Source organism: Triturus cristatus, chromosome 7 (assembly GCF_964204655.1).
Source record: "Triturus cristatus chromosome 7, aTriCri1.1, whole genome shotgun sequence".
In the NCBI taxonomy this organism is placed as follows: Eukaryota; Metazoa; Chordata; class Amphibia; order Caudata; family Salamandridae; genus Triturus; species Triturus cristatus.
Genome location: NC_140590.1, coordinates 574391382 through 574413632, shown reverse-complemented (window position 1 = coordinate 574413632; position 22251 = coordinate 574391382). Strand labels below are relative to the sequence as shown.

Here is a 22251-nt window from a genome sequence, read left to right as displayed (position 1 = left end):
TTCTCAGTCCAGGTGGAGACTGGACTCTGGAGACCAAAACGGAAACGCTAACACTAAGCTGAAGGAGAGGGCGGGGTAAATAATAAAGAGCCATTCACATTGAGCAGCAAAGAAGAGGTCGGAGTCCCAAAAGGAGTCGCAGATGGGAAATAGCACTGGGAAATGGCCTTAGTCCGTCTTGACGTTTGACTGACGTGGGTTTTGCCAGTTTTCTCTTTCAATGCTCACCATCCACCTCCCCTTAAGTCTCAACTGAAGACTGTCTACACATCTCACGTGTCTTCGCGGTACAACCCTGGTGTGCCATGCATGTGCTGCCCGAGTAAAGTGCGTGGCCCATACCAGGACAACAAAGGGTAGGGCGAGGAAGGTCGGTGGGAAGGGGGTCAGAGGGGACAGCCATAAGACTGGCAAAGCCCGCCCGGGAGACTCCTTTCAGTACAAAATCCCTGTACATTTGGAATTTACCTCCGAGCAAAAAAAATGTTAATTTAGTCTTGGGAGATGGTAATTCATTTATATGAAATACGTGCCTCAGAGATGCGCTGTGTTAGGCAGGTTATATTTCAGCGGTTGTATTTTGAAAGACCACAATGCAGGCCTGGCCTGGGACCACGAAGGGGGCCCTCCTAAGAGGGCGGCCCTCCTTAGTGCCGCAGGATGGCACACAAGTCAGCCTCTTAATGTTTTGGGACCCTCGAGGGTCCCCCATGCCCGCGTCACTTCCGGGCAGCAGGGGGCGCGGGACAAGGTATTTATACCTCTCCTGCCCACTGGTCGCCCTCTTTTGATGCTACCTAGACGCCGTCTTGCATTTGGCACAGAGATCGAGGTGTATTCCTCAGGTCGAAGATCCTTTCCTAACAAGATAGCTCCCTGAGGCATGTGCCTGCTACAAACCCCACCTGTAATGTTAAGTGCATAAGTAGCTAGCTCATTCTTTCACTCTGAGTGTGATAAAATTAGTACCAGGAAGTTGCATTACAATTCACACCTTTTATTAAGCATCAAGAAAAAATTACGATTGCACTGGGTGTACTATGCACAGTTATTAGTGTTATGATTCCTCTAGACCTGCACAACATCACATATTTGCTGCATTCAGGACACAAGCAATATGTTCCACATACCCGGTAGAGGTAACCACAAATCTTCAGCAATTTTAAACATTACTGGTCAAGAGGGCGAGTAGTGGTTTGCAACAAGACACCTGCAGCAGTGAGTGCCGCTATGCAGCAAGGAGATGATGGGAAAATGGATTGGCAGGTTCCGCTGGGTGCCTGCCACATGGCCACTTGCAAGTTGTTTATGGTGATTCCTAAGGGCATAGGAAGGGTCATGGCAAAGTAAACCTGGACCGAATCATCTGCGGGGGATGGTGGTGGTGGTCTCTACCTTTTTTCACAGGGTCACTCCCTGTCGGGTCTAACGATCATCCCAATTAGCATGTAGTACTGCAAGAATTTGAACAGGGTCAAAAAGGCAGGGGACTGACTTGGGGAGGCACAAAAGACAATTCCCCTAGGGGTACTGAACCATGCAGCAACATAGCTTCATCACAGTTTTATCAACAATCCGGGGGAGGGGCCAACCTGTGGCCAGTTAACGGGACCGTCCCTCAGCATAACCAGGGTGTGCACCGGTACAGCTACGCATCATCAGTCATAACACTTAGTAGGAGAGGGATTGGAGTCGGTTCAGTCTGTCCCCCTGTTCTCACTGCCCCCTTGCCGGCTTCCTGGTTACAGTAACAGAGGTTTGGCATAGGGCCACTCATGCCAGGGTTGGGGCAGAAGGAGGGTGACGCAGCAGCGATTGATCGCTGTCAGACGGGGAGGAACCTGCAGGCATTTGAAAAATAAAGGGCAGGCTAGTTGTGCGTATTATTTTCTCCAGGGTCCCACTAGCCAAAGCATGGCCCCTGTTTGACACACCAGTATACCTCTAACAACTGCTGGCTTATGGGCTACATCGCTAGTTTTAACAGTCAGCCTGGCGGGTTGCCCTAGTTTGTCATGCTTATGAAGCAGAACACGGGGGTCAGGTGCGATGCCATGGCATTACTGGGCCATACAAGGGCAGATGGGTACAGTGCCAGGAACCACGTGATCTCTGAAGCTAGCTATGGACAATCAGCAGCGAAGCGCATCAGGCAGGGGGGACGATGGGAATCCCAAGGTTTTAAAGGTACATCCGTCCGCAGCCACCCCAGGTTAAGGTATCTTGTGCAGGCAAACTTGGAGTATTCCAAAGGCACACTGTGAGGCACCAGAGGTTTGACTGGGTGCAGTGTTATTGTGCAACTATGTGCCAGCTGGAGTAGTTTATATTGGGGTGCAGTGTTCAATAAAGGGTGTTAGCAATCTACCATTCCTTTATTTTGCCAGGTTCAAAGGCTGTCCGTGCGTCCTGTGATTGACGCGACGGGCAGAATTCTAAAAGAGGAGGCATGGGTTTCCACCACTGATTTATTTGGTTCAGGGGCCCAGGCATGCGCTAGAACTGCTTGCTGGAGAAACTGTGGCACTCCACTGAGATAATTGGGTTGGGGGTCCCAGGCATGCGCTGGAACAGCTTGCTGTAGAAGCTGTGGCACAGACTGGGGGGGGGGTGTCTCCTCTCCCAACAGTTTGGGCATACATCGGGGAGTCATGATTCGACTTTCCCGGGTAGGGGGGCACTGCGGCCAATAATGAAATCCTCCTGGTGAAAGTTAGGCAACCTATGGTGGGCATGGGTGTTATGATGGGCAGAGACAACCCCACTTGGAGTGTGGCGAGGGGCTCGGTCAGAGGTTGCCGGGGAATCCTCACGCAGGAGAGTTTACAGTGCCAGGCGCAGAGTCGATTAACAAGGGGGTTTGGTCCATCAGGCATTGCCTGCTGCATGCTAAGTCCATTGCGAATTTGAAAGAGGATGGGGTGCACCTGCCAGAGGGGGCATAGACTTGTTTTGCTGGACAGGGGAGAGGCCCTGGAATCAGCAAGATGGAGGTGAAGAGGCCTACCTGGGTGGGGGGCCCTGGTTGTGACGGTGGCCACAACCACAGCTGTGGCGGAGTTACAGGGCGATCCAGAGGCTGTAAGGTACAGAAGGGTACCCTCTGCAGGAGCACAGTAAGGGTGTGAAAGCCAAATATTCCCAGGAAGGTCCTCGCGTTGGACCCTGGAGGAGCAACGGCACCCCGTTAGTCCTACGGGCGGTTGTGGACCTGAGCAACCGGGGTTGCCTACAACGCTCCGCCCCCTTAGCTGGGAGGCGTGAGTAAAGGTGTGGACTGGCGGTCCACCGGTGGGAGGGGCTATCCCCTTCCCCCAAATCTAACAAACACCGGTTGGCTAGGGCCACGGTGTAATTTGGCTCATCAGGCGGGCAGGCGGCGAGGGGCTGCCTGCCCTGGGATCGCCCGTAAGATAACCCACCATGTTGGCATATTTGTTATGCAATTAAACCTGCAGCAATTTTCTCCACTTAGAATGTGTCTTGTCTGATTATTTCTCCTGGTTATTGCTGTGGGAGGGATGGAGAGTGTTGCCGATATTGGCACTAAGAATTCCTGAAAAGAGTCAGGAGCTGACACAGTTAATGAGCAAGGATCATATTTAGTGCATCGGCGAAATGCACTCTAGTGCAGCTGAAACCTGATGGTGCAGGGCGGCTTAGCGTTTTAATATTGACGTACGTGCTTGTCAACACGGCAGTGCAAAGATTCAAGATGTGCTTGGTTTTTGAGATTTTCGTGACATAAGTGCCACCCTGGGCCCCTCACCTTTGGAAGAGTAGAGGACAGACTGGAAAGCCCCAAGAGGACCCGGGGGAATGCCTGAAGTGGGCAGCATGGCGCTCTTAGAGGACGAGCCCCAAAGATTTAAAACTTTTAGTGGGCCCTGGCACCAGCACTAATTAATGGCTGATTTTCCGTAGCCCTGAGGGAAAGACAGTGGTGATGATGCGGGCACCTCATTTTATAGTTGTGCGCATACATTCAAAACGAGTGTCCACGCTTACCAAAAGACACAGTTTTTATTAAAAAAACAAATAGAGCGTGGTGTTCCTGAAGTGGACGCTGTGAAAATATAAATAAAGTGAGCCCCGCAAAAATGTTAGTAAACAAGAACACAAACAGCTGTCGCCACGCCATTGTGCAAATGAAAAAAGAAAGTGCTCACCCAGTAATTAGAAGACACTGTGTCACACCACCAGTAAAAGATCCAGTTCACGTGGGCGGGGCCAAAAGTGGACAGGGTGGTAACCATGAGGGACTAAAAAGCCTCCTGGACAATCATTACACCCCGTTCAGCATAATTGGCGACGCCAAATGACGCACACCAATGGAAATTATGGGCGGAGCCGAAAGCGAACTTCTCAAACCGGATTGATTTCAAGAAGCCCTCGCAGAGGGGAGTCGCGCGCACCGCGACTTAAGATGGCCACCTGACATTGGGGCTCTGCGACTCACCAGACCTCGCATAAGCCCCAGAGCAGTTCCAACTTCTTTTTTCCTTGGGGAGACGCGCGCACCGCGACTTAAGATGGCCGCCTGACATCGGGGCTCTGCGGCTCACCAGACCTCGCATACGCCCTGGAGTGGTTCCAACGTCTTTTTTCTTCCTACGATGTCGGATTCCTGAATCGGATTACCAGCGCCTCTGGAGGTTGTGTTTTTCAGTTCTAACTCCTGCGAGACCAAAGGGAATTATGCAGGTGACTTTTTCTGCCACTTAACGGCCGCCATTTTGTCTGTCTCCCTGCTGTTCTTTTTCCTCAGATTATTTCACACGATGTCCCACATTGGCATTTTTCATCGCTCCTGGCATATTTCATGCACTTATTTTAAAGGATTACTATTTTAATGTTGGAAGTCCTTCTTTTGTCGTTTTTACTATTCAGTGTGGAGTACTCTGCCTATCCTCCTGCGTGATGCCTATACTTCCCTGTGCTCTTCATATTTTACTTATGGTAGGAGCAGTCGCTTACTTCTAAATTGGATTTTCAACGCTTCTGTGGGGACAGTCTGAGGAGTCTTTTTTGTGAGTGGGGCAGTGGGACTTGCAGGTGACTCTGTTTGCTGCCTATCGTCCGCCATTTGGTGTACTTTCCTGCCGACTCTCTCCTCATGTCTCTTCACACGATGTTTCACATTGATGTCCTTCGGAGTCTCTTGCTGGTTTCTTGCATTCTCTCGCAAGGTCTAGTATTTTAATGCTGGTGGTCTTCACCCTCTATCATTTTTTGCTGTTTTTTGTGGGATATTCTGCCTTTGTTCTCATTGATGCCAATGCTTCTCTGAACTCTCCTTACGTTATTTCATGGGTAGGGGCAAACGTGTATTGCGCCACCCCCAAAGTTCAAAGCTGAATACTCCTAGTACTTCTGGAACCAGTATCACTATCTCTTACAGATTTTCCTGCTTATCCGAAGCCTCGTCACACAGTGACTGTTCCTCCATTGCAGAATCATACGCAACCATGGCATCCAAAGTACCGTTGCCATTGCCCACCGGCAAGAGGCTCAAGAAGGATCCTCCCTCTCCCCCTAAGTCTACTTCGCCGGTTTCCTTAGACATGGTTCTGGCAGAGATACGCGCTCTCTGACCCTTTATTGAGGAAACTAATGGCCGCCAACAATCAATGGACACTAAATGGGCTTATATGGATTCCCGTGTAGCTGTGGTGGCAACAGCTCGGTCTTGTACAGGATTCATCTTCAAAAATTTATTTTCTGGAAAAGGAAGTCTTGCAACTAGTAAGAGCGACTGAGGATTTGGAAAATAGAAATCGTCGTAGTAATTTACGCATTTATGCTCTTCCTGAGGGTCTTGAGGGTGATGACCCTATCGCATTCTTCACCTCTTTTTTGCCACAATTTCTTGGTCTCCCTTCTGCAACCAAACTGAATCTACAATGTGCACATAGACTGGGTCCTTGTCTTTCTTCCTCATCTGCGCCAACTAACCCTCGTGGAATAATTATTTTATTCCTACAATTCACTGACCTTCTCCTAGTACTGAATGCCATTAAGTCCCCAAAAAATCTCTCCTGGCAGGGCACCAAAGTTTTCATTTCACAGGATGTTTCTTCGACGACTGCCAAACGTCCCAAAGAGTTTCTGGATCTTCGCCCGTCTCTCCGTTCCTTGGGTGCCAGATATGGCTTGTTTCACACCTGCATCTTTAAAGTCACTTTCCTAAACAAGACTTCCACCTTTGAGGACCCAGCTGACCTCAGAAGATTTATTCATGCTCATTCTCCTACTTCAATGGAGACAACTCCTTCTCCCTCTGGATCTTGACTGTTGTGCTCCGTCTCTTATATTATTGCATTGAAGTTACTGTTATAGTTTATACTATTTGGTATCTATTGTTTTTCTGTTTCTGTTTTGCATAATTCTTATTTCCTTTTACAGGTTCACTGAAGTTTACCTTACTCCTCTTCATATTCTCGCTCCTGCTCTTGTTTATTATTTTCTGTCCTGGTGTGATGCGTTACCCCTGTTAGGTGTGCTGTTTCGGTTGTCCGTTGCGTCTCATCCTTTTCTTGTTCCCTGTAAGGTACGTATTACAGTTGTCGTTTGATATGTACTGTCTCCTCTTGTTTCTATTCTCTTCTCTTCCTTTCTCTCCCCTTTTTCGTATCTTTTCCTTCTCTTCTTCTAGATGATTTCCCTATTTTTCCCTATATATTCTTTTCCTCGGGTAATCTCTTATCATCCTTCCCCTTTTTCTACCTCTCTCTCTTACTTTATATTATTATTGTTGCATATACTGGTTTCTATGTATTTTTGATGGTTTTGCATTCAAAGTTATCTCCTGGAATGTAAAAGGTTTTATTAACCCAATTAAGAGACAGAGAATACTTTCCCACCTTGCCTCTTAAAATCCTGACTTGGTCTTCTTACAAGAAACTCACCTTTCAGAACCTGAGGCGTTAAAATTGAAAAAAGGTTGGGTGGGTTCAGTCTTAGTTTCCCCCACCTCTAACAAGAAAAATCGTGTGATCATTCTATGTCACAAGAGGCTGAATTGCAAGGTTGTCTCGCAAGAGACTGATACAGAGGGTAGATGGGTGTTGGCGAAGATGTTAATTAACAACATATATTTGACTGTATTCAAAGTTTATGGTCCTACCCACCCTGATTGTTCTTTTTGGCCTTTGATTACTCAGAAATGTATTCAATTTAAAGACGATTTCTTTATTTCTGATGGATACATCTGCCTGTGGATTCCTCACCTTGTGAATATCCCCTGCGCCAGCATTCCACTGAATTCTTCCTAGCTCTCCACGTCGATGTGGACGTCACAATTCCACGGCCCGCTCGCGACTCCGTAAGACGTCACCGGAGCCATAAGAGAGCCACGTCAGCGTGATGACGTCACGCGTAACGGTTTTCTTGCACTCTCCTTGGTTGAAGAGTTACTTTGTTGTTAACTTGTGAGTTACTGTTTTTTTAAAGTACTCATGTCTTCGTCGAGGAAGTCAGGATTTAAGCCGTGTAGGGAATGTGGGGGTCACATGTCCATCACTGACCCCCATCAAGATTGCTTATGGTGTCTATCGTCGAATCACAACGTGGAAGACTGTTCCTGTCGCAGGAAAATGAACCCAAAGGCACTTAAGGAACGGGAAGCAAAACTGTTTATGGCCAAGGCGAAGAAGGACGGTAGAGGGCGCAAGCGAGACAAGTCGAAGCCGGAGTCGTCAACTTCGCACTCATCGAAGTCGAGAAGACATAAGAAAAAGAGGAAGCATGAGTCTCGGCGCTGATCGACGAAGGGTAGGCTTTCGAAGTCGCCTTCACCTCGATGTCGCAGTAGGGACTTTGTTTCACCTTCGCCTTCTCCTTCTCCTCATGTCACTCCGGAGAAGTCTCCTTCGCCTAAGGTAACTCCGGCGCAGTCTCCGGCGCCGATCGATTCACCAGCTTCCGACGCCGGGCCAGATCAGGATGCTGAACTCTCTCCTGTGCCTGAAGGTGAACCAGTGGATCCGGTAGAGGATCCGTCGGCTCCGGCGCCGGTTACTCCCCGGCTGGATACATGATCGAATCCATACCCGCTCCAGGGGTGGATCCGTCGCATTTTTTAAATGCCATGTATGGAGTATTTCATAGAGCAGCCTTCCCATCCGGAGCACCTTCAGGTCCCGTGGGTCCCCTGGCATTCAGTTTGGGCGTGCCACAACACTATGCTCAGGCACCATTTATGCCCTTCATGCCGATGGCGCCGTCATGGCAGTTTCCGGCGCCGTCTGGAGAGCCTTCCTCCCGGCCGCGTCTGGATCGTGTGCCTTCGTCAGAGCCTCCCTCGAAGCAGACTCCACGAACGGAGCCGCCGACTCCATGTCCACGGATTCGTTCACGGAGAGAGGCTCAGAGGCTTTTAGAAGAGGAGCAGTATTGTGCAGAGGAAGGTGAATTAGATGATTCAATGGATGAGTTCGAAGGAATTCAGGAGGCAAGCGGATTGGACACCACTCCTGAGTGGGAACTTTCTTCTTCGAGGTCTTCTCCGCCTTAAGAGCTAACTCCTTTACATTTGGTAATAAAGAAGGCTGCGGAGCTTTTAGATTTGCAATTGCCTTCTGCTGAATATTAATCTAACTTTTTGACGGAGGTTCTACATTCGCCTTCCTCAATTGTTGAGCCTCTGTTGCCTTTTAATGAGGCCATCCTGGATCCTATCATGGACGTTTGGCGCAAGCCACTTTCTTCGCCTGCTGTTTCAAGGGCTGTGGCTAGAAGATATAGAGTAGCTCCAGGGGATCCGAGCTTCCTTTCTTCACATCCATCTCCAGAGAGTTTGGTACTGCAAGCATCCTGCTCCAAACAATCTTCGGGAGCATTTCCACAAGCTTCAGCTGACAGAGACTCAAAGAAAATGGAACAGTCAGCTAAAAAGGTTTTCTCTTCGGCTAGTATGGCACTGAAGTCAACTAATCCCACTTGTTTTTTGGGCCGCTACATTCACGCTTTAATGGACTCTGTAAAGCAATTGGCCCCCAAATTGCCTGATGAAGAGAAGGGTTGCTTTATGGAAGTTCTTTCAGACGCTCAGGCTGCAGCTAGGCAGGTAATCCAGTCTGGCTTGGATACGGCTGATTCTGTTGCCAGAGTTATGGGTTCTTCCATAGCCACAAGAAGACAGGCTTGGCTCCGCTCTTCTGGAGTTTCACCTGATGTTCAGGCCACTCTTGTTGACTTACCCTTTGATGGGACAAAGCTTTTTGGATAGCAGAAATCCTTGGGATTGCAGACCCAGTCGAAGGGTTTTGGCTTCAGAAAGTATAGGAGTTTTGGAAGGTCTTCCTTTCGCAACTTCCGTCAACCTCAGCAGCAGCAACAGCAAAATCCACTCTATAAGTCCTATAGAGGAAGACAAAGGGGACGACGTGGTTCTGGCTGCAATCTCTCCTCCTCCTCAGCCTCCTCTGCTCCCAATGATGCTACAGGGAAGCAGCCCTAGACCCCCTATCCTGGATCATGTGGGGCCTGTTGGGGGTCGGGTCTCCCACTTTCTGCAAGGTTGGAAATTGGTCACGACGGACCTTTGGGTTTTAAACCTTGTGGAGAATGGGTACGCCCTTCCCTTTTGGCAATTTCCTCCCCCTTACCCTCCTTGCCAAGGTTTTTGCTCAGAGGACCATCTGCTTCTTCTGCAGAACGAGGTTCTTGCATTGCTACAAAAAGGTGTGATAGAGGTGGTTCCAGAGCAGGAAAGGGGTCAGGGATGCTACTCCCGGTATTTCCTGATTCCCAAAAAGGATGGCAGATTGCGTCCGATCCTGGACCTCCGAGTCTTGAAATTTTACCTGAAGCAGGAGAAATTCAAGATGCTAACCCTTGCTCAGGTTCTTCAGGCGTTGCAGCAAGAAGACTGGATGGTGTCGATCGACTTGCAGGATGCGTATTTCCACATCCCAATCCTGAAGTCACACAGGAAGTATCTCCGTTTTACGGTTGGGTCGTAACACTACCAGTTTGCGGTCCTCCCATTTGGACTTACTACTGCACCTTGAGTCTTCACCAAGGTGATGGCGGTGGTGGCTGCCCATCTCAGGAGGTCGGGGATTCCGGTTTTCCCCTACCTAGACGACTGGCTACTGAAAGCAGAGTCGCCAGAGATGGTGCAACATCATCTGCAGGTAACATCTCATATGTTATTCAACTTGGGGTTTTCAATCAATGTGCCCAAATCTCACCTGGTGCCCTCTTAGCGCAACCTGTTCATAGGGGCGGTTCTGGACATTACTGTGTGTCGAGCATTTCCTCCTCCACAAAGAATTCTCGACATTCAGGAGATGATCCCTTTATTCCACAATGGAGCGGTTGTTCCAGTTCTGAAGGTCCTTCGTCTGCTCGGTCTGTTCGCCTCCTGCATTCTGTTGGTCAACCATGCACACTGGCACATGAGGGCGCTCCAGTGGTGTCTCCGCAGGCAGTGGTATCAGCACAACCGGGATCTCAGGGAGTCAGTCAGGATCTCCAGAGAAGCTGCAGCGTATCTGTCTTGGTGGAGCATGGAGGGCAATCTGTCTCAAGGAAAAACCCTTTCATCTTCCTCCAACTGTGGCCACAGTGAATAGGATGCCTCCACCCTAGGGTGGGGTGCTCATCTGGGGGATCTGGAGATCAAGGGTCTTTGGTCTCCAGAGGAAAGACTGCTTCATATCAATCTTCTGGAATTGCGGGCGATACGTTTGGCGCTCAAGGCCTTTCTCCCTTCACTTCGCGGTCAGTCGGTTCACGTCCTGACGGACAACACTACCGTGATGTGGTATGTCAACAAGCAGGGAGGAGTAGGGTCGTACCGTCTCTGCAGAGAGGCTTTGCGACTCTGGTCCTGGGCTCAGGACCATCTGATTTGTTTGATGGTGAATCATCTGGCCGGGGTGCTGAACGTATGTGCGGACAGTCTCAGTCGACAGTTTTCCACCGACCACGACTATAGGCTTCATCCAGAGGTAGTTCAGCACATCTTCTGGATGTGGGGGACTCCTCGGGTGGACCTGTTTGCTACTCAAGAGAACGTGCATTGCCCATCATTCTGCAGTCTCCAGTTTCCGATGCAGGGGACGTTGGGGGACGCGTTTCAGTTGAGTTGGGGCTCACAACTCCTTTATGCGTTTCCTCCCATACCCTTGATTCCTCGGGTTCTGATGAAGATTCGCCAAGACTGGGCCCAAGTTATATCGATCGCCCCGGATTGGCCAAGAAGGTACACAGATCTACTTCACCTTTCGTCGTACCCTCTGCTCCGTTTCCCTCTCAGGGCAGACCTCCTCTCGCAGTCGAAGGGGCAGGTTCTACACCCCCACCTCCAGAGCCTGCACCTTCATGCCTGGAGATTGAACGGGGCAACCTGAGTTATTTCTCTCTCCCACCGGACGTAGTGGATGTTATATTATCATCCAGGCGACTCTCCACTAAGTCAATTTATTCCTATAGATGGTCTAAGTTTGTAAAATGGTGTGGAGAGAGATCCATTAACCCTTTAAAGGACCACTTGTCAAATGTGCTTCAGTTTGCTCTATCCTTGACTCAGCAGGGTTGTGCTGTGGCCACGGTTAAGGGCTATTTATCAGCCTTATCGGCTTTTCTGTGTCTTTCAGATCAGCCGTCGTTATTTAAACCTCCTATTGTTTTAAGATTTATCAAAGGTCTTACTAATAGGTTTCCACCTACTCCCTTTGTAATGCCACAGTGGGACCTTAATCTTGTTTTAACTTTTTTGATGGGGTCCCCTTTTGAGCCACTTCATAGCTGTCCTTTGAGGCTGTTGTCCTTTAAAATTGACTTTCTTGTAGCCATAACCTCAGCAAGGAGGGTGAGTGAGCTTCAAGCTCTTGGTTCAAACCCCCCATTTTTAACCTTACATGCTGAAAGGATGGTTCTCAGGACCAGGGCTGCTTTATAACCTAAGGTAGCTACTCCTTTTCATCTGGGGCAGTCCATTACTCTCCCTGTGTCTTATCCTCCCCCTCACCCTTCCAAGGAGGAGGAGAGACTTCACCGCGTGGACCCTAAAAGAGCAGTGAGCTTTTATTTGGACAGAACAAAAGATATACGTTTGGAAGATCAGCTCTTCGTGGGCTATGTTGGACGCTCAAAAGGCAAAGCTGTGCACAAGCACACTCTGTCCAAGTGGATCATCCTAAACATCAAGATCTGCTACGCCCTGGCTGGTAAGGTTCCACCTGAGGGTATTAGAGCTCATTGTACTAGAGCTAAGTCTTCCACCTCTGCTTTGAGCAGGGGTGTTCCAGTTGCAGACATTTGTAAGGCCGCGACTTGGGCCTCCCTCCATACTTTCGCAAAGCATTATTGCTTAGACTCTGAGATGAGGAGGGAGGGCCCTTTTGTGCGCTCTGTCTTGCAGGACTTTTTGGTATAGGAAGGGTGGACACCCTCCTCCGGGAGTGGGACTGCTTGGGAATCTATTCACAAGGTGAGGAATCCACAGGCAGATGTATCCATCAGAAGAACAAGTTACTTACCTTCGGTAATGTTTTTTCTGGTGGATAAAGTATCTGCCTGTGGATTCCTCACTGACCCACCCGCCTCCCCGTTGTCCACCTTTGTATACCTAAAAAGATCCCTTTTTTGGCTGGTTGTTTATTCATTGTTTTTTCTATCTAGTACATTTATAGGAAATGCTGATGTTTTTAGCTTTCCTTTTTGACTTTATGCTGTATATATTGGTTCAAATGTTGTGTACTATGTATATTTGAGTCTGTGTAAGTCCACCTGTTCGCTTCGGAGGCACGGAAAAAATGGGTGGAACTGACGTCATCACGCCGACGTGGCTCTCTTATGGCTTCGGTAACGTCATACGGAGTCGCGAGCGGAGCCGTGGAATTGTGACGTCCACGTCGGCGTTGAGAGCTAGGAAACATTCTGTGGAATGCTGGCGCAGGGTATATTCACAAGGTGAGGAATCCACAGGCAGATACTGTATCCACCAGAAAAAGCGTTAACGAAGGTAAGTAACTTGTTCATTAGGAGGTGACTGCAATCAGGTCGTTGACCCCTTTCTTGACCGCCAGTCTCAGACACGCTTTGTTCCCCATAAAACACACAAACACTTTCTCGACACCATTTCCCAAGTTCAACTTGTGGATGCATGGATCTTTCCCATCCTGATGCTCTTCACTTTTCTTTCTTTTTCCCTCCTCATAACTCTCTTTCTCTATCTCAATCTCTATCTCAAATTTACTATCTTCCTCTATTGAACCTATTATTATCTCTGATCACGCCCCAATTGTGGTGGACCTTGATTTGCTCCCTCCACATCCTAAATCTTCCTGTTGGCGCTTTAATAACTCTCTTCTCCTTGATCCCCTTTTCTCTTTCTCTTCCTCTTTTACTTTACTTTTCGTAATTAATTTTTTGACCTAAACAACACTCCCAGTACCCCCCTCACAAATTATGGGATTCCTTTAAGGATACCGCAAGGGGTTTTATTATACATTTTGTTTAAAAAAAGAAGAAACATCTCCTCCAGCAACGCAAAGATACCCTAACACACATTAAATCCCTAGAACATATGTTTTATACCTCATCGACAGACTCCGTATTGCCTGCTCTTATCCGTGCCAAATTGGCCTTTAATAAAACCACAACCGATAGCGCATCTTCAATACTTCTTCGTAGTAGTGCTCAGTATTACGGTGGCCATAATAAAGTGGGGAAACTTTTAGCGAACTACCTCAAATCCCGTCTATTCCTCAGACGGCACTCCCATTTACAAAGATCAGGACATTCTTTTTTTTATTTTAATGTCTTTATTGATTTTCATTTTACAATAACATTACCCCTAACCCAACCCCCCCACCCCTCTTCCCCCCTCCTCCCCTCCTATTCAGACAATATCATAGTTTTCAGAGTTTCACCAGACACATGGAGCATATAAACCTGTGAGGAGCGTTGGAGCTCACATTTAATAGGATGCAAAAAGAAAAAACGTTATCGCTGCTTTTTTGGATATTTCCCTTTTGAAAGCTTTTAAAAATCTAAATATAATTAGACATCCATTGTACCAGTGGATCCCATATCAACATACCTCTCTTGTATTTGTTACGCCCTTTTCTTCTATTACATGTTGCTAGTAAGCGGGCCTTCCATTGTTGGAACATGGGTGGGTTTAAATCTAGCCAGGCTGAGGCTATGCATATCCTTAGAATAGTCATAGCTACAAAAATCAAACCGTGCATACATTTTGGACGAATGCAATCTGCCGTGCCCAACAGTATTTCCTCATTAGAAATATCTATAGCAGTTCCAAAGATTTCCGATAAAAAATCGGAAATCTACCTTATTATATTTGTCAGAGCTTTACAGGAGGCAAACATATGAATACTATCGGCCTCAAATAGTGAACATCGTGGGCATGTAGTGCCTTTCCTGATCCCCCACTTTGCTATTTTATTCGGAGTATAATACAATGAGAAAAACGTTTTATAATACTGAGCTTGGAGTTTAGCAGACATAAAACAGAACTGTGACATTTCGAAGGATCGAAGAGGGGTTTGAGGTAGTACAGCTAGTTTTGTCTGCCACATTGCAATCTGTTTCTCCATATCATCAGAGCCCAATGAATTCAGGGATTCATATATCTCACCAATAGTTAAGCACAATTTTTTACAAATCCGGTCCATGATTTGAGTAGGCTGAAATTTTTCCATACCCCCCCTCCCTTTTTTTATCAAAAAGTCCCTAACCTGCAGGTATTTAAAAAAATCCCTATGACTGAGGTCATAGTCTCTGCGTAGATCTTCGAAGGTATTCAGGCCTAATCTATTAAAGAAACAGCCGAGCTGTAATATCCCTATTTGTATCCACCGATTCATACACCTGTCATCAAATATCTCGGTTAGATTGTTATTTTTGGATGCAGGGGTATAATATGAGTATCGTCCAAAGCCCAGTAATTTACGAGAACAGCCCCACACCTTATAGATCCCATAGATACTTTTGAATTTTATTTTCTTAAAATAATTATCATTGATATGTCTCCAAAAGCATCCTTCAGAGCCCCTTCCTAGTATGAGTGTTTGTGGGGTAGGCATGCTATTACCAATGGGCCCTAAAGATATAAGTGCTGAGCAGTATCTCAAAACCGTGGCCCAATAATACAGTTTGAAATTAGGCATTGCCATACCCCCTCTATCCTTTGGGAGAGTGATGTACTTTAGAGCCCGGCGTGGGTTTTTATAGCCCCATAAGAATCTGGAGAACATAGAATCGATGGATCTGAATAGTTGAGGGGGAATTTCTAAACAAATGGCCCTGAAAAAATATAAAAATCTGGGGAGATACAGCATTTTAATCACATTACATCTTCCTCCTATCGTTAGATGTAGGTTGTTAAGACGTATCAGTTCTTTTTTTGTACGTTGAATCAGAGGCTCTACGTTATCCCTAACTATGTTATCCACATCTGCCGAGATGCTCACTCCGAGATACATAGCTTTGTCAATAACTCTAACATCTCTCATCTTGATCTTGTCGTTGAGAATAATCTGCGTTTTAATCTGGTTTAGTTTATAGCCGGAGACTGCTCCAAAAAGTAGAGCCTCTTTTTCTATTGCAGCAATTGCTTGGATTGGGTTGCTAGTAACTATGGCGATATCGTCTGCGAAGGCTAGTGTTTTAGTCTCGAATTCTTGTACCCATGTTGGGGAATTAACATATTTTGCTCTAACCTACGGATGAATGGGTCAATATATATCGCAAAAAGAAGGGGAGAACACGGACACCCCTGCCTTGTCCCCCTTGTGATGATTATTTTTTCTGACAACATCCCATCCCATTTATTACTACCCTAGCGATAGGTTCGACATAGAGCATTTGTGTTGCCTTGATAAATCGCTGACTAATCCCACAATATAGCATTGTGGTCCAGAGGTATTCCCAGGAGACCCTATCAAAAGCTTTTTCGGCGTCGAGTAAAATGAGCGCCATAGGGTCTCCTGTCGCCTGGGTAAAGTCGAAAAGAGATAGTACCCTTTGAACGTGGTCGATTGTGATGAGCCCGTGTTGGCGTTCCGATACAATCTTATGTATAATTGGTGCTAATCGGTTGGTTAAAAGTTTAGAATATATTTTAGAATCTCCGTTGATCAATGTAATGGGGCGATAGGACCCAGGTTCTAAAGGGTTTTTTTTTTAAGAAAACTACAATTTTTGCAGATGACCATGAAGCTGGTGGTCTTCCACCCTCAAAAATATGAATGAACAGTTCCTGCATGATATCTTTTAGTTGTGTTGCAAATTTAACATAGAATTCTGTTGGGATACCGTCCATTACAGCAGCTTTCCCTGTGGTAAGGCTGGTCATAGATGATAAAATTTCCTCCCAGAATGGGATACTATCTAAGCTTTCCTGGTCTTCTTCTTCCAAACTTGTTGATACATTTAAATTTAGATATGTCTTTGAACTACCCGTTTGATTCTCTATGGTTTTTGGAATACCTTTCTAATCTCGGAAGATTCGGTTTTGAGGCCGGTCTCTGGATCTATAATCTCTTTAACGAGATAGGCTGAATATTCTTCCCTAGTACGTATCGCCAGCTGGTGGCCAACCTGTTCGCTCCACTCATAGATTTTCTCCTTATGGGCTGCGGCGTTGGCAATTACCTTTTCTGTTAGAATATCAATAATCTGGTTTTTAGCTGCCGCAACTCGATTTAGTTCATTCTCAGGTGTGCCTCCCTCCTGGATAACCTTGGTAAGCTCCTCTTCAGCCCTACCCAAATTACCCTGGAGTAATGCCATTTTTATTTTGGCCTTCTTATTAGAACGGAAAGAAAACTGCATTGTCTCCACTCTAATACCAGCCTTTAAGGCATCCCAGACCACATCAATTGTGGTACTACCAACATTGATCTCTGAAAAACCTGTCATTCATTCAATCATATGTTGACAAAATTTCTCATTCCCCAAAAGTGCTCTTTCGAAAGTCTATGTCTTCGGCTTATTTAGCCCCTTATCAAGACTTAGCACAAGAGGATTGTGGTCCTATAAAATTCTTGGTGTTTTTTCCATTATACTACCGAACCACAATGTGCTAGACATGAGTATATAATCTAGCCGGACAAGCCGAGAATGTGGGTATGAATAGTATGTAAATCCCGGGTCCCCGGGATGCCCCATCGGCCAGCAATCAACTAAGCCGTGTGATACACACACATTTTTTAGTGCCTGAAAAACTTTTGGGTTCCGCCCTGAATATCTGAAATCTGGATCTGACAGCCACTCCCCTGGTAGATGTAATTAAGGTCTCCACACACAATTAAAGGAAGGGGCCAGTGAGATAGTTCGTTGGCCATATGGGACAGCACATCAGGATCGTCACTGACATTTCCACAAATAGTACACAGAGTCATTTTACTTCTTCCGTAATCGTAATGACACTCTGCGATAGCCCAGCGACCAAATTTGTCTGCTAATGTACGTGTGAATAGGAGATCTCCCCCTTTAGCCAGGATTGCCACCCCCCTTACTCGTGCCCCTTGTGTTGAGGCTGTAATCAGTTGATACCCTAGTGTTTTCAACAAATAATGTTGTGACCCCTCTACATGTGTCTCTTCTAGACATAAGATATTAGCGCCAATCCCCTGTAGCCCTACCATTACTCTCTGCCTTTTCTTGCTGTCGTTAAGGCCACAAATATTTATAGTGGCAATTTAGCCAATTTAGCCATATTGCTATTTGTTCAAGTGATCTGTGTCTGAGCCCGATAATCTCCCCTGTTGCACACCAAATTTTGTCAGGAACTAGTATTAATGATATTCTTAGTCTGTTCTTATATTGGCTCCTCCACCCTGTAGTTGTCACATAATCCCAGTGTCTGTAGCTCCCCCTCCATATCCCCTCCCCTCACCACCCCTGCCCCCACCCTAAACCCCTCCCCCACCCCCCCACCAAAATTTAGGCAACCAGGCTCAATCCTGAGCCTGTGTGATAGCGTCTGAACAGACCTCACCCACCCTCCACACCCCCATCACCAAGCCGTCAATACCAACAGCTGTCTCTTGCCTCTTCCCGGCTCCACCTCCCCTCTATCCCTCTCCCCACTCCTCATCGTTCCATCCCTCAAATTCTCCCAGCACGAAAAAAGGAGAAGAATAGTACGGGGGAAGTGAAAAAAAAGGGAGACATGGAGCGTCATTAAGTCAAGCAGGAGAACCCTACTATAGTCCAAATAAATAACCACAAAAAATAGTGTAAAACAAAAAGTAGCGTTCGTATTGTTAAGCGGATCCTACTTTGCCAATAGTTATTTCCTTAAGTAATTGTTCTGCTTGGATTTCTGAAGTGAAAAACCAGGTCCGACCTTGCGAAATAACCTTAAATTTTGCGGGATTTTGAAGAAAAGCGGCAGCACCAGCTTTTTGGAATGGTGTAATCAACTGCCGTAGTCGCCAACGCCTTTCCACCGTTGCGTGTGCAAAGTCTGGCTTGGCAAAGAAAGAGAAATTATCCCAATTCAGTTTTTTGTTCGGTCTAGCCAGGTCGTATATAGCCTGACGGAGCAGAAAATTGGAATGACTCTAGGATATGTCTGGTTATTCTGCGGGCGTTTAGATAAAGACATTGGGAATCTATGCACCCTCTGGATATCCTTCTCCCAGACCCAGTGTGCTAATTCCGGAAACGCATTTTTAAACAGATTGATAGAGAATGTGCGAATGTCGCTTCCTTCGCTATTCTCTGGAATCCCTAAAATCCTTAGGTTGTTCCGTCGTTGGTGATTCTCCGCCTCCTCGAGTTTCCACATAATGTCTTTTATCGCCTCTTCTTGAGATGTTGCCTGAGTTTTTAGCATATCGACGGTAGATTCCAGGACCTCTGTCCGATTTTCCACCATAGACATTCTTTCTGCTATTTCAGTGCAAGTCTTTCCAATTTTGCATCCCGAACCCTACAATTTCTTCCCAGCCACTCGAGCATGGCGGTTTTCAGTTTTGACCTCGTTTTGGAATGCATTTAGTTTTTGTAGAATCATAGTTAGTGTAGGCTCAGAGGATTGCTCGGGGGCTCTAGGAGCCTCCAACCCGCCTGAAGTTACCCCATGTAGTGTTGCCAGGGATTGTATATGTGTATCTGAATAATCCCATTTGAGTTCTTTCTCTTCCTCTATTCCATCTTGAGTATAGGTATTTTTCTTTCCTTCAGAAAGTCTCTTAGATTTCCTGTAAGTTCTTCGGCTCTCCTGTTGGCAACAGTTACTCGTAGAAGTGTCTGCACATCCATCGTCATCACTACCACTTTGTGATTCGATAGAATCTGAATCGGCAGACTCCTCATTCAATGAGAAAAAGTTCTCCGTGGGGTCGGGGGATAGATAGCCCAAATCTGTGGCTTCTGTGAGACGTACTCCCCCCACAACCGTCTCAGGGATGGCCAGTGCAATATTAACATCCATTTCCCTGTTTTCATTAGCTTTAGTTTTAGTACTAACAAGAAGGGTAGGTATTCCCAAACAGCCCACACTCTCTTTCTGAATGGTTACAGGGGAATTGGCCATAGCCAGCACCGTAGTCTCATTATTAACCCCCCAGGAGGCTCGCTCGCTTCCCAATGAGTCTTCATCGATCGGGGCTCCCTCTACCCTCTCAGAATTGACTTCAATATTAATCTTACTGATATCGTCCTTGGGTAGCTCGCTCCTTTGCTCCCTCTCTCTGTTAGTGTCCTTCTTTGTGAACATGGACATTCTTAAGGAATTTATGCTTTTTTACAAAGACCTCTATATCCCTGAATCTCTCCCTTCTCCTTCCCTTATTCAATCTTATCTTGAGGCACTTCCAACTCCATCTAACGGCCATATTAATCTTTCTGACCTTGAATCAGACTTATCCCTTCAGGAATTATCCCATGCTTTAACTGCTCTAAAGAAAGGGAAAACCCCTGGCCCTGATGGTTTTTCAGTCAAATTTTATGTGCATTTTTCTAATTCATTACTTCCTAAACTCTTACATCTTTTTCACTCTTTTCTTCTTTCTGGTGGGACAGAGGGCACTTTCCAGGAGGCCACAATATGTCTCATACATAAAGAAGGACGTGATCCTATGTTTTGTAAAAACTACAGCCCAATCTCCTTGGTTAATGTAGATTATAAACTGTTTGCCAAATCACTTGCTTTGCGTTTAGATCCCCTTATGCCTCATTTGGTGGGTAAGGAACAATTTGGCTTAGTCAAAGGTAGGTTGACCTCGGATAATTCTGGTCTCTTTCTAAATGTTCACAACAAAATCCCCTCTCTTTCCACTTCCATAGTGGCCATCTCTGTTGATGCTGAAAAGGCATTTGATAGGTTTGACTGGTCCTTTTTTGCTTCTCTGAAGTGGCATGGCTTCGGTCCCAAGTTAATTTCACTTATCTCTTTATTATATTCGGCTCCTAGGGCCTCCGTACTTGTTAATGGATGTGTTTCTTCTTACTTTCCTCTTCGGTTTGGTGATCGCCAGGGCTGTCCTCTCTCCCCTCTTCTTTTTATCTTGGCTCTTGAACCCTTTTTATCCTCAATTCGCAACAATGCTTCTATTTCTGTTTTTTCTTATGGCGACCATCATTTAAAACTCTCCACATATGTCGATAACATTCTCCTTTTCATTTCCAATCCTGAGACCTCTATCCCTCCTCTATTAGATGAATTCACCTTGTTTTCCCTTTTCTCTGGCTATAAAATTAATTCAGATAAAACAGAAATTTTACCTCTTACAAAACTCTGTCTAACGCATTCCTTTTCCTCTACTGGTTTTGCATGGTCTGCTTCCAAAATTAAATATTTAGGTATGTGGTTCTCCAATTCCATTTCCTCCTCTGTTAAGTTAAATATGACCGCGGTCCTTTCTCAGATTGATAAATTACTCTCCTCTTGGAATCATCTTTTTCTTTCTCGGTGGGGCCGGTTAGACATAATTAAGATGATGATTACCCCTATCTTGATCTACACCCTCTCCATGCTTCCAGTCCATATTCCTGCCTATTCTAAAAAAATTGATTCCAGCCTCTCTAAATTTCTTTGGAAGGACAAAAAAGCCAGGACTTCCTTATCTTCCCTTCGTAAGACAAAATCTAATAGAGGCGTGAATTTCCCTGATTTTCGTATATATCATAAATCTTTTTGCCTTCGTCAGGCCTCAAAGTGGCTCCTAGTTGAACAGTCTTCCTTCACTCCCTTGTGGTTTTCTATTGAACGTGCTCTGTTATTACCCTTCTCTTTTAGAGAAGTTTTGGCCTTTTCTGCTAAGACTCCTCTTACCTCTCTCCCCTTATTTAAACACACTTGTTCCCTACTAAAACATTTGTCTCATTCAAAGCCTATCTCTAGAGAGTCCTTTTTAGAATCTCCCATTTGGCCTAATTCTCTTAATACTATTAATATAGACCCTTTTTTTTTAAAATCCTGGAGACTTAGGGGGTGATCTGGGTTAAAGATTTATTTGATGGTCTTACCCCGTGCTCATTCCCCCAATTTCAACTCACTTTTCATTGTCCCCGCTCCTTTTTAAAAACAATTTCTACTCTTTTGGCAGTTATCCTTGATACTTTTTACTCTCTTCCCTCTATTCCGCCTCCCTCTGATCAGAACCCTTTACTCAAAATTCTCCTCGCTCTTCCTAAAGCTTCTCTCATTTATAAACTTTTTCTGTCTCCTAACTCTGATCGTGCTAAAACTAAATTGGAACTCGCATGGGAATCTGACCTAGCATGTGATTGGACTATTGTCTTTGGGGACAAACTCAGGTCTCATTGTCTTAAAATCTCTCGCTCTGCTTCTCTTACTCAATCTATGTTCTTCCTTTATCATAGACTTTACTTTACTCCTGTCTCTATTTCTAGCTTTTCTCGCTCTACTGATGCTAATTGCTGGTCTTGTGGTTCTCCTAATGCTGACTTCATACATCTTCTCTTTCTTTGCCCCTCTGTTTCTACCTTTTTGGGGAAGGTTTGGTCCTAAATCTGTCGCCTGTTTAACATTCTTACTCCTTATTCTATCCCTCTTCTTTTCTCTGGCAGTTTGTTTCATTCCTTGGATCTTCCCACCCCTATGCATGGTCTCTTTGACCTCATGTTAGCTCTAGCTTTTCAACACATAACCCTTAACTGGAAAACGCTCGCAAAACTTTCTGTCCAACATTGGTGGAACAGTTTATGCAATTTTCATCGACTGGATATTGCTTTCGCCTCCTCCTGTAAGCCAATGGTTGATAGAGAACTTGTTTGGTTGCCAATCACTTCTTATTT

At 45.9% G+C, this 22251-nt stretch overlaps 1 protein-coding gene across 13 annotated transcripts in view; it reads right to left on the bottom strand.

Annotated features, from left to right (window-relative positions):
• The window catches only part of SPATA20 (spermatogenesis associated 20), a 2191885-nt gene that overhangs the window by 840606 nt on the left and 1329028 nt on the right, over window positions 1–22251 (bottom strand). The window lies entirely within an intron of this gene.